Source organism: Canis lupus, chromosome 3 (assembly GCF_003254725.2).
Source record: "Canis lupus dingo isolate Sandy chromosome 3, ASM325472v2, whole genome shotgun sequence".
Lineage (NCBI taxonomy): Eukaryota > Metazoa > Chordata > Mammalia > Carnivora > Canidae > Canis > Canis lupus.
The window spans coordinates 89,134,774-89,147,552 of record NC_064245.1 but is presented as its reverse complement, the minus strand read 5'-3'; the positions used below and the strand labels follow the sequence as shown (position 1 = coordinate 89,147,552).

Genomic DNA, 12,779 nt, shown 5'->3' with positions numbered 1-12,779 from the left:
CCAGGTCAGTGTGAGATTACTAAGTAAAATACCCCAAAAGGTTACAACAAGCTTGGGTTCCGGGAACCCAAGTAAGTCTTCATTAAATGGTATTTTTTTTTAAGATGAATTAATTAATTTATTTATTAAAAGACACACAGGGAAAGGCAGAGACCCAGGCAGAGGGAGAAGCAGGCTCCACGCAGGGAGCCCAATGCGGGACTTGATCCCAGGACCCAGGGGTCACGCCCTGAGCCCAAGGCAGAACTCAATCACTGAGCCCCCCAGGCGCCCCTAAATGGTGGTTTTTATTTTATGGTCATACTTAAGATCCTAATACGTTCCCAGATCAGCAACACAGAGGTCCAGACGTGCCCCTGCGACCTCCCTTCCATTCCTAGCCTCTAAGGCTTCCTTAGAAACCAGAGTCAGTACCGATATGCTGCACACCCCAGCGGCCTCAGCCACGTCCTACTTTGCATTGCTCTTATTAATAATGTATGACATCGTCTCTCCTACCAAAGGATCAATGTGGTGGAGGCAGGTTTTACATCTGATTCCTGTTTGTATTGTCAAAAAACATTTAGCTCAGTGCTTCACACGTTGTAGACTTTCAAGACGGTGATAAATGGGGGAAGTACCAATAACGGGGCTGATCTGAGAACTCAAGGAAAGGGAGAAGTAGTTTAGGAATGCGGGTAGGGGACACGGAGGGGGCACCCGTCGGCGATGCGGGGCAGCAGTCTTCACTCTGAGGCCACGGCGGCTGTGACACTGTGGCTGATAATCATAGACATTTCGCCTTCCTCCACTGTTCCTGGCACACGCGTCCTAAATCCCTTAGACTACCCTAGGGGAGCAGAAGGGCCCGGTGTCCTTTGTTATGTTGATGAGGCGACGTCGGGCTCCCACCTGGGGGTGGGACATTGGTTGTCAGGGGAACCAACAGGCTGACTCAGGGGTTGGAACTTCCCATCCCATCCCCAGACCTCCTGGGGGAGGAGAGGGGCTGGAGGTTGAATCAATCCCCAATGGCTAATGATTTACTCAAGCTTACCAGTACCCTAAAGCCTCCTTAAACAGCCAAGAGGACTGGGTTCAGGGGGCGTACTCTGAGGAGGCATAGGAGTTCCCTGCCCCTTCCCCATACCTTGTCCTATGCGTATCTCCATCTAACCAATTCATATTCTTTCATATTCTTTGTAATAAACTAGTAATCCACTGAGTAAATTGGTTTCCTGAGCTCTGTGAGCTGCTCCAGCAAATCAGACTCCAAGGCGGGGAGGGATCCTCTGGTTTACAGCCCATCAGTCGGAAGTACAGGTGACAACGGTGAACTCCTGATGGGGGTGGGACTGAGCCCTTCACCTGTGGGCTCTGACACTATCCCCAGGTAGGCAGTGTCAGCATGGAGTAGGTTTGTAGGCCCCCCCCACCCAGGCTGGTGTTGGAGAATTGCTTGGTGGTGTGGGGCCCCTCCCCCCACACCCTGCCCCCAACCCACACATTGGAATGGGTGCTAGAATCCTTAAGGTAGCAAAGGGGATGGGGGTGGAGCGAGGAGGAGGCCGACTTCCAGCTCGCCGCTCCCACCCTCCCCACTTTAGCGAAGGCAACCTCACTTTCATTTTCTTGGGTCTCCCTTTACAGGGCTTCGTATCTGCTCCGGAGTCTTCTGCTTTGCAAAAATAGGAGAACGATCATCATCACCTCATCCCTAGTCAAGTGCTGGCTCCATGAGATAATCCGATCCTTGGGATTCACCTCGAGTCCCCATTGCTGCCGAGTTGGCTTGAGAATGTTGTAAGCATTTATTAGAACGGTCTGGACTTCGGGGCAACAACCTGTGTTTCCAAGGAGAAACACTTGTGATGAATTCACTGTAGACTTTTCGTTACTGCTGCAGCCTAATTTTCAAAAAAGTAAATGCAAGTCTCTTGTATGAGTATAAAATGAACACCTGGCATTAGTTAACGGGGGAACCTATAGGATAGCGAACCAGCACATTTCTATCCATCTACCCATCCATCTGTCAATCATCTATCATCTATCTATCTATCTATCTATCTATCTATCTATCTATCTATCATCATCTATCATATATCTACCTATCATCTATCTATTACCTATCTACCTATCATCATTATCTATCATCTATCATCTATTATCATCTATCTATCATCTATCTACCTACCTGTCATTAATCTACCCATCTATCAATCTACCTATCACCTATCTGTCTATCATCTATCTACCATCTATCATCTATCTATGCATCTATTTATCATCTATCTACCTATCATCTATTTATCTATCATCTATCTATTTACCTGTCATCTATCATCCATTATCTATCTATCTATCATCTATCTATCATCTATTATCTATCTATCTATCTATACCTAAAGTATAGTGAACACACGGTGTTATGTTAGTTTCAGGTGTCCAACACAGTAAACCAGCACATTGCAAGTGCCCCACAGCCGTGTACGGCTTGTCACAATCCTACTGGACAGTGCAGATAAAGAGCATTTCCATCTTCACAGAAGATTCTGTTGGAAATCACTTCTCTGGATGCTGGTACACTCTACGGGCAACTAGCTGAAGTGCAGAGGATGCCTAGTACCTGGGCAGGCTGAGGGAGCTGTGTGTGGTTTCTTCTGGGAGGAAGCAGCATTTGGGTCGAATGCCAGAGAGCTCTGGAAAACGCAGATTAGGCTCACAGGTTGTGTCATCGCTCCGAGACAAGAAAAGCAAGACAGCGGGAGGAATAGAAGGAAGGCTGGTCAGAGGGACGAAAGGAAGATTCCAAAAGTGCATGGAACTAGCTTCTGACTTGAACAGTAGGAGCCAAGTTTTTCTCTCCTTCCTTCTGGAAGGGCTCACTTTGGTAAACCCTGCTGTCAGGCTCCTGTTGGGGATCTATTCTTTCTTCTTACGGTAGCCCTGCGTTTAGCTGGTAAAAATCCTAATGCCAACACTGCACACTGGAATATTAATTATTTTCTCATACGAAAGAGAGGGAGGGCAGCCCAGGGCACTAGTGGTTCTGGTTAGCACAGACTTTTTCTATTCTGAGAAATTTTGGATTACTATTCAGATAGTTCTAGATTTTTCTCTAGGGGTCTGGTGTAGGGATTGAGGGCCTTGTCTTGGGGGAGGAGCAGGAGGGAGAGAGGACCTTGACTTGAGTGTGGCTGCTTATAGGGCTCCAGGTATAGGAATGGCCCAGTGGAAATTGGAGAGATGGAATCTGGCTGAGAAACTTTCAGAGAAATGGAGTCCAACAGGCAACTTGAAAGTTTTCTCCCTGTGTTGTGATTTCCTTACTTACTCTACTTTAAACTCTCGTGATCCCTGGTATCAGCTCTATGTTAACATTGAATAAAGTGTGGGTAAGATAAACTAAGGAAGGTGAAAGTATCAAGGGATGAAGTAAGGATGTGACCAGGGGTCATCAGGAAGAAATCTAGGACAGACAGTCATCAAGAAAAGATAATTCTCCTAAGAGCAGTCTTGGGAAGAAGCTAGAATTCCTGCAAGATGGAGGGTCCCTCACAAGGCTCTACAGCCCGATGACCCCAGAGTTACAGGAAGTTCCATGAGGAATGGAAACCTCCTATATCCCAGATGCCATATGTACGTGCATTATCTCACTTAGCCTCCACCATAACCCTGCGGAGCTGATACCCCAATTCTTAGAAAAGGAAATTAGCCACGGTAAGAAATACCCCAAATCTCAGAAGCTTTCCAAAACAGAAGTTGATTTCTCACTCAAGTAAAATGAAGAGGGTATTGTCCATGAGCACGGGGTTCTCCTCCAGAGCCCGGCAAGGACCCAGACTTCTCCCACCTCGTGGCTCGGCCATGGTCAGCAGGCTGCAGGATCCTCTGCATCTCCCTGGAGGAAGGGAGGTGGGCATTGTGCAGGGAGGGCCTTATGGGCCTGCCCTAGAAGCATTGCCTTAGTTTCTGACAGCCATTGGCTAGCAGACAGTCTCCTGGCCGTGCCTCCCTTCAGGGGGGCTGGGAAAGGAAGAGGAGCTACTTCCTTGGAAAAAAAGAGGAAATGAGTAGAGGAAATGGAAATCTAGTCTCTCCCACACCAGCCAATTGTTCTTTTGCAGTCGATCTAGAAATATCAGAGGAGGGATTTAAAATGATTTTTTTTTTTCACTTATCTAGAGTCCCACATGATGCTGCTTCTACACAGAAGTTTAAAATTTGGGGCCGTTTGGCTCATCCTTATTGATTTATAAGCCTCGCTTCCTAAACTAGACTTCAAGTAGTTTTACTGAATTACATGTAACAAAAAGTGGAAAGACAGCATTAGCTGTGGAGCCAGTGAATCTGGTTTTCTTCATTGATAAACTGTGGAGAGCAGTATTCGCTTTACTGGGTAATTGTTACAATCACATAACACATGTAAAGTCCGCCAAAATAGGCCCAGGACATAGTACACGCTCAATAAATAGCTGCTCTTCTGATGTGATTGTCCTAATTAGATGAATAAGAATAAGGTGAAATGAAGTTTAATTAATGGGAGAGAGTCAAAGTATGTAGCACACGACTGTCTTAAAAGTTTGAAAAACGGTTAAAGAGGTTGAACTTAAAATCTGAGAAACCTAGTAGCCAAAGCAGTGAGAAACATGATGACAGCCCATGTGCGGAACACGAAAACGTATCAGTTGTCTGGAAAAACCCAGAATTTCCTGACACTCATGCTTGAGAGAAATTTTAGGATAGGGACAATGGTTTAGGAAGTGGGGTCACATTCTCAACCAAAGCCCTCAAATGAGTAACAAATGTTCTAGGACCGTCTCTTATTGTCGTAATTTCGCTCATGGGCGCATTACCAAAACCAAATTTGGGGAGGGAAAAAACAACCCCAAACACCCAATTCTATAAGGATGAATAAAATGAATTCCAAGTAGCACTCTGATTATTTCACTCGACCCAAAGACAACATTCAAACATCCACAAAAAGGAATGAACACATCCTTCATGCCTTTGCTATGCGGAAGGGGGTACAAACACCCCCAGAATGTATGTGGAGCCAATCCCGAGGCCAAGAAGAGAAAATATTGCGACTTTCAAGTGCATTTATTTTTATCCTCTCCTATTCTGTTTCTCGTTGTTTTACAACAATGTATTTTCCTAGCACTCCCTATGTACAACCTATTAATAAATGAATGTACCAATATTGGTCAAATATGCTCAAAAGTGTTTCTTTTCCGCTTACGTGATCAAAAACCATCGTGGACCTCTGTTTCGGTTAATCATCCACAAATACCGAACTTCATTTTTGTCTCATTTCATCTTTTAATGATTAAAATTGCAGAGCAGGCCACTAAGGCTATGTACTCTGACCAGAACCTGTAAGATCTTCATTTTTCTGAGTTTCCCTTGCTTTGGGGAGGCACTATGAAGAGTGGGAAGGCACCAATAATTGAGTAAAATACAGTTGTCATGTTCAAATACCACCACGGTCAAATAGAGGTGAGTGTCCCTGAGCTGGAGGGAATGATGATGCCATCTGCGCTCTATGCTCCTCCCACAGTGCATGCACGGGGTGGATGGCATTTATGTTCATGAGAGAGGTGCCCGGAACTGGGACTCTGATGCACAGTAGGTGCACTGGCTTCTTCTTCTTCTTTTCTTTTTTAAGATTTTATTTGTTCATGAGAGTCACACAGAGAGAGGCAGAGACACAGGCAGAGGGAGAAGCAGGCTCCATGCAGGAAGCCCGAGGTGGGACTCCATCCCAGGACCCCGGGGTCACGACCTGACCCAAAGGTAGATGCCCAACCACTGAGCCCCCCAGGTGCCTCACTTGCATCTTCTTGTTTGCAAGGACTCAGCTGCTTTGCCTCAGCCACTGGGCCTCCAGTTTACTCATCCCTGGTGCAGCTTCTCCCTGGAGAAATATTTGGTCAAATTTGGCTAATGTGATTCCCTTAAGGTGATCATCTCATCATGATATCGGGACTAAGATCTCTAAAGTCAATGTTTCAGAAAGCAGAGTTCCTACCAGGTAAAAATTAAACACCATGACAAGGTGATATTCAGTTCTCTTCCTCACCCTGGAGCTTACTGTAAGGAACACACCACTGCTCTACGACGCAGGGTCTGCCAATACGATGGCTAGTGGTGGCCTCTGATGTCCACGATCTGATTTTCAACCCTCGACTCCAACATACACCCACTGGGTCAGTCCGTTTACCCCTCTGTGCCTCAGTTTCCTCATCTGCAAGTAGCACCCACCCTCTAGGGTTGCTGTGAGAATAAAATGGCATGCCATTATGGAGTACTCAAAATAAGTACTTATTAAACAATCAACAGATATTAGTTATGATTATCAATGATCCTGTAATCATTCCCTCTGTAGAGTGCTCATGCTGAAAATGGATTTTTTTTTTTTTTTATAGATAATCGCTCTCTTCTCAGAAGGGAGATTTCCAAACCTGTCACAAACATGTGAAAGCATCTTCATCCAGGGCTTTGGTGGATATTTTGGAGTCACTACCTCCCTTCAATGGATCCTGAACCCAAGCCACCTGCCTGTTTTTCGGAATTTCTGGTCAACGAAGTCCTGTACTGACCGTACAGACATCTATTTCCTTATAGTGTGTTTGGTGCTTCTAATCTTCGTCCCTACCACGTGTGCTGGTAAGGATGACATGAAGCAGGGGCCTCTTTCTCTGTCCAGCCCTCTGGACCACAATCCCCACACCACACAGGCATGCTCTCTCCCTTTCCAAACCTCATCCCAAATTTTCCACTTTGCTTCACGGAATAATGGGGGCTGAGCCCTTCCCGTTGGACTCTGTGTATCTCCTGCTTCTAGACTCTTCCTGAAATTATGCTGAAAGCCTCTCTTGCTTCACTCTTTGTAATTTTTCTTTTGCTTAGCTTGACAGCATTTAGAGGCAGTTATTTCAAATAGCTTCCAAGTAACCCTTTGTCTTTTTTGACTGGGGACCAGCATGAGGAAATATTTTGAAAATGAATAAGAATTACACTTAATGGCCAATTAAGTGTGTTGGTGTCGGCTTCATGGAGCCTCACATGTTGAAAATCCACTGGACATTCACATCCAGGTCAAGGGCTGGGCCACAGTGATCCAGTGAAGACACTTCATCTTATAGAACTCTTCGAATTTTGGAGGAAACTTTTAAGAATATCACATTTTCTTGGGGTGCCTGTGTGGCTCAGTCAGTTGAGTGTCTGACTCTTGATTTGGGCTCAGGTCATGATCTCAGGGTTGTGAGATCCAGCCCTGTGTTGGGCTCCATGTTGGGTACAGAGCTGGCTAAAGATTCTCTCTCCCTCTCCCTCTCCCCCTGCTTGCACTTTCTCTATTTCTTTTTTTTTTTAATTTTTTAATGTTTTATTTATTTATGATAGTCAGAGAGAGAGAGAGGCAGAGACACAGGCAGAGGGAGAAGCAGGCTCCATGCACCGGGAGCCCGACGTGGGATTCGATCCCGGGTCTCCAGGATCCCGCCCTGGGCCAAAGGCAGGCGCTAAACCGCTGCGCCACCCAGGGATCCCCGCACTTTCTCTATTTCTAAAGAAAAAGAAGAAGAAAAGAAGAAGAAAGAAGAAGAAGAAGAAGAAGAAGAAGAAGAAGAAGAAGAAGAAGAAGAAGAAGAAGAAGAAGAAAAGAAGAAGAAGAAAAGAAGAAGAAGAAGGAGGAGGAGGAGGAGGAAGAGGAGGAGGAGGGAGAAGGAGGAGAAGAGAAGAAGAAGAAGAAGAAGAAGAAGAAGAGAAGAAGAAGAAGAAGAAGAAGAAGAAGATCACATTTTCTTTAATACCATATAATAGTAGTTTGTATATCAAAGACTTTCCAGTCTGGTTTCTCAAACCCCAATATTCTAATCAAATAATGAGGATCCAGAAGCTAGGTGAGGTTGAGATTGGAGATCCAAACCCCAGGTCCTAGCTGAGAAAGGCTGAGGGCTGAGGAAAGCTTTCCCTTTACTGAGCCTTGGTCCTGTGTCTGTAGACTGAGGATAGAAATGTCTGTGTCGCACGACCTGGGAAGGATTAGCGGTGGGATGAGTAAGGTGCCCAGAACCAACAACTGGCACATAAAGAGAGTTATGATTATTTTCAATCATTGAGGACGGTATAATTTATTTTCCTGCCATGAATTTGTACTTTCTTCCCTTTTGATTGGGAATTTATGAGCTCAGTGTCCTGACACTGCTTAGCTCATGCTGCCCAAAAGCTATGGTCACCAGTTACAGATGTCTATACTGGAAATCAAGCGAATAAATTATCTCGGGGTGTACAGTGGAGTGAATCTTTCCCATTTTTTCCCATGAAACCCATGGGTGAAAAAAATGATACAAGTGAGCAATGACAAGTGGGTGTTGGAGGTTTGGAGTCTCTGCCTGACTACCAGCGAGCCTTCGGGGTGCTCTGATCCGGACTCGTCACCCGAGGATGGGGGTCACCTACTGCAGCTCCCCCAGGGCTCTTGCGGTGGAGGACATGGAGAGGATACGCGGAGTCGCCAGCACCGGCCCGAGACACAGCAGGTCTCCGCAGATGGTGGCTCCCAGCTCTTCCCGCGTGGCAAAACGGTGGGAAGCCGCGCTCCCGGCCTGCACCCCCTCGCTAAGGCCCGCACGCCTGGGAAGGAGTCTTCTTCCTGACAGCGGCCGCGTCGTCCATCACTAATAGCAGGTGAGCACGTGAGGCTGCGGGCCCGAGTTCAGAAGATTCAGAGGCTGCTCTCGTGGATCTAATTAATCTCACAGCTCCGTCCCGATTTCCTAAATGGGAGGATGGGAGGCCACTCTCAAAATTCCCCCAGAAAGTTACTGGGGACGGGCACTGAGGGGGGCACTTGGCGGGATGAGCGCTGGGTGTTATGCTATCTGTTGGCAAATTGAACTCCAATTAAAAAAATTTTTAAAAAAAGTGCATTTCATGTTTTTCTCCCGCCCCCATTTTTAACTTCTAAAGTGGACTCTGCGAGCTGAGTTCACCCCGGCGTCCTCCGCCGGCCACCACCTCGCCTCTCATCCTCATGGGTTTCTTAAATCCTCGTGAAGGGTTTTTTGTGTCCATCAGCATCCCCCATCTCCCCTTTCTGTCCTTGAGAGAAAAGTGCTTCTGAGAGCTGGGTGGGGGGGAAGGAGGGGTGTGTGTGCAGGGCGGGGGGTGGGGGGAGCCTCGGAATTATCCTGGCTGAATTTGGTATTTGCTCCAATCTTTGATCTCGGATGCAGGGACGTGTCAGCCAGACCAAAGTCATTTTATATATAGGCCTGCATAAGTGAAGTGGAGGGACTTCATGGTTAATTGATTAAATAAAACGTTCCAAAGAAGGTGCAAGATCAAAGGGCCGCTCTCTGGTTTTATATTTCTCTGGGGTCCCACAGGCCATGTGGGCGACACAAATGACCTTGGGCGTGAGAGTATTCAAAGGCCGGTGTTTGTTTGTTTTATCCTAAAATGCGATTTGTGTTTCCCAGGGCTGCCTGGTGACAGGTCGTATTGTGGGCTCCCCCCGGGCCCGGGCTGCGTTCAGAGGAGGCCTCAAGTGGAACAGCAACCATGGGCAGGAGGGCATGACCCTGTCATGTTGCCACCAGCACCTCTTTCTGCCAAACCCCAAGGAAACAGACTCCATTATATTACTGGAAGGCAAAGACCACAGTCGTCTCTCTCTCTCTCTCTCTCTCTCTCTTTTTTTCTTATTTCCAGTAAGAGTCAAGGAAAGGTTCACAAAACGCACGGCCAGTCCCTGGCGGTGAGACAAAAAGAGAGACCAGAGAACTTCCCATTGTCCCAGCTGTCCCCATAAGGGGGGCGGGAATCTTCTGGGCAAACCTTTGTGTAAAGGTCCTCCGGTTACAGGCAAGTTAGCCCGGGAGGAAGAGGCCGTGGGAGAGGCCCTGCTGGCCCGGGGAGCAGCCCACACTCTCTTTGGTGACCCAGAGCATGAGCCGTGGAATCGCAGCCCCCACTTACCGAGTGGCTACTGTCTGCAGACGCTCTCCTAAGTGCGGCAGACCCCTGACAAAGTCTCGTCTGTCCTCCTTCCCAGTAGACAAAACCGATGCTAGGTGGGGAGGTGGCTCCCCACGGCCACACAGTTGGGGCGAAGCTTGGAGCCCACGTTGGTCTGGCTCCGAGGTCCACCACTGCTCCGTCCCCCTGTGTGGGGCCGAGTTGTGTCCACGCAGGATTCCTACGCTGAAGTCTTAACCCCAGGACCTTAGAATGTGACATATTTGGGGGTAGGGCCTTTAAAGAGGTTATAGGAAGTCAACATGAGGTCATTCGGGTGGGCTCCTACCCTAACATGCCTGGTGTCCTGATGTAAAGGGGGAATTTGGAAGAAAGACCATGTGAAGCCACAAGATGAAGAGAAGCAGCTATAAGCCGGGCAGGGAGGCCGACAAGAAACCAGTCTTGCTGACCCTTTGATCTAGGACTCCCAGCCTCCTGTAGAAGCACGAGGACGTAACCTCCTGCTGTTTAAGCCACCCAGTCTGGGGCTCCCTGTGACGGCGGCCCAGCACGCTAGTACACACTCCCAGACGTCGTCTGGTGTCCCACAGGAACAACCCAGGGAGGCAGGTGCTAGAGACACGGCCTCCTAGAGAGAGAGAGAGAGAGAGAGGCAGAGACACGGGCAGAGGGAGAAGCAGGCTCCATGCAGGGAGCCCGACGCAGGACTCGATCCCGGGACCCCAGGGTCACAACCTGAGCCGAAGGCAGATGCTCAACCTCTGAGCCACCCAGGTGTCCCACAACATTGGCTCTTGTACAGAGAAGATCATTCTATGGGACACATTGGATGAGAATTTTATATAAGCCTAAAACTCCAGAATAACTGAAATCAATTTTTTTTTTATTTTTTTTTTTATTTTTTTTGGTCCCTGAAGACCTGGTGCGCGCTTCCTTCTTAGCCATTAGGGCCCTTTCCTGCAATGACTAATTTAGCTCTCTGCATCCTACACTTCACCCGACCGGAGATCCTGAGTTTGTCTTATCAGGCGAGGTGTTCCCAGGACCCAGCTACGGGTTCCGTCCGGGTCGTCGAGTGGCTGCACGAGGTGGGCCGCCCTGAACGAGGCCGGGCCGCCGGCATTCCCTCAGCAGCTACCCCTCCTGCCGGGAGCCCCAGAGGAGAGGCCCAGTCGGGAACAGGAACGAGGCAGAGGGCTGTGCGGCCCGAAATGCAGTGGCCGGTGGCCTGGAGCTCACCGGGAGCGGTGGCGGTCTGGGCCCCCGACGGCAGGGAGACGAGGCCACACGCGGGATGGGGGGCAAGGGCCAGGCGCTGGGCCAGTGTGGGCAGGGCCCCGGCGCCCCCAGGCCTGCCCCAAACCCTGTGCAGGGCCCGCCAGGCCGCGGCTCCCCGCGCCGTGGCCTAGACCCGCCAGCAGCCCGTGTCCCTCGCTGTCCCTGCCCCTCCGTCCTGCGTCTCCCCGTCCCTCCCTCTCTCCGTCCGAGCTGCATGTTGCTCCCACCCCCTGGGGTTAGTGGCCACGGTGTTGGGCCAAGTGCCGAGACTAAGCAGGCGGGAGCCGGGGTGAGGCCAGGTCTACACTGGGCCCACCTGCGGGGCCCCGGGACTGGGCGCCCGGCCTCGCCTCTCCGACAGCCGCGGCCCGATGCCCGGGTCCTGTCCTCACGAAGGCCGCCCTCCTCTTGGGCGTGAGTCCTCACGTCCACAGTCGCCGCTTACGGAAGATTGGAGCTGCCCGTAGAGTTATGGTCACTAAGTCGGGGCTGTGACCAGGGCGTGGCTGCTCAGACCCCGTCCTTCCCTCGCCCGCCCAGCCCGCGGCTGTCCCCCCCAGGCAGGCTGCTTCTGTGTTTACGGTCCCTCCTAAGGAGGGGGCAGTGCCTGCAGGTGGGCAGGGCCATCTGCCTACCGGGTCCGACCTAGCACCGGGGCTCATTCTTCTGTGTTGCTGTCAAGGCATCTCGGAGACGGTGGGACTCTGAGCAACGGGCACAAGTACCGGCCTCCCGCCTCCCGCCTCCGCCTCACCACCCAGCCAACCAACACATGTCCACCGCGCGCTCTTCTGCTGTCTCCATTGAGCACTCTGCTAGGCGACAGGCTGGGCAACAGGACGTACGGCTCAAAGGATCCAGATCCCAAGTAGCAAACAAACCAGTGGCGGAGACTTGGAATCCTAAAAAGTATGCAGGGGGTGTGCGATAACCAAATATCAGAGATAGAGTCTCCGGAAGGAACTTACGATTTTGTGCCGAGTAAGGGACATAGATGAGACCAGGAATAGACATCTCATCATGGGGTAGGTTTGCAGCTGCTCCTAGAAGGTACGTCTGTAAGGATGAGTAGAAGGGACGTTTTTTTTTTTTTTTTCTTGGCAGAAGTAATGATGCTAATGAGGAGTAGAAGGAGGAATGTACACAGTGTGTAAGGAAAATCAGTAAGAGATAGTCTGGTCCAGAAAGGAGGATGCTCAGATCAGGGGTTGGAGGAAGGTAAGACTCCCTATTCAGTGGGTTGAGTAGTATCACCCCCCAACCCCCAATTCACGTCTACCCGGACCTCAGAATGTGGCCCCATTTGGAAATAGTCTTACTGGATGTGTTAGTTTAGATGAGGTCATACAGGACTAGGGTGTGCCCTTAATCCAAGAAGTGTCCCTATAGAAGAGGAGAGGACACGCAGACACAGGGGAGTAGTGCATGCGAGGATGGGGGAGAAATCGAGTGACAAGTCTACGAGGCAAGGCAAGGAAGGCCAAGGACAGCCGGGACCCACCAGAATCTGGGAAGAGACAAGGAGATATTCT

General features: G+C 49.5%; 1 long non-coding RNA gene across 1 annotated transcript; it reads left to right on the top strand.

Moving 5' to 3' along the window:
* The first annotated feature begins 937 nt into the window (after positions 1–937).
* Positions 938–6,969, top strand: LOC112653847 (uncharacterized). Its single transcript, XR_003132574.2, has 3 exons — positions 938–1,302; positions 1,630–1,782; positions 6,408–6,969. It is a non-coding gene; the product is annotated as an uncharacterized LOC112653847 (long non-coding RNA).
* The last annotated feature ends 5,810 nt before the right edge of the window (positions 6,970–12,779 follow it).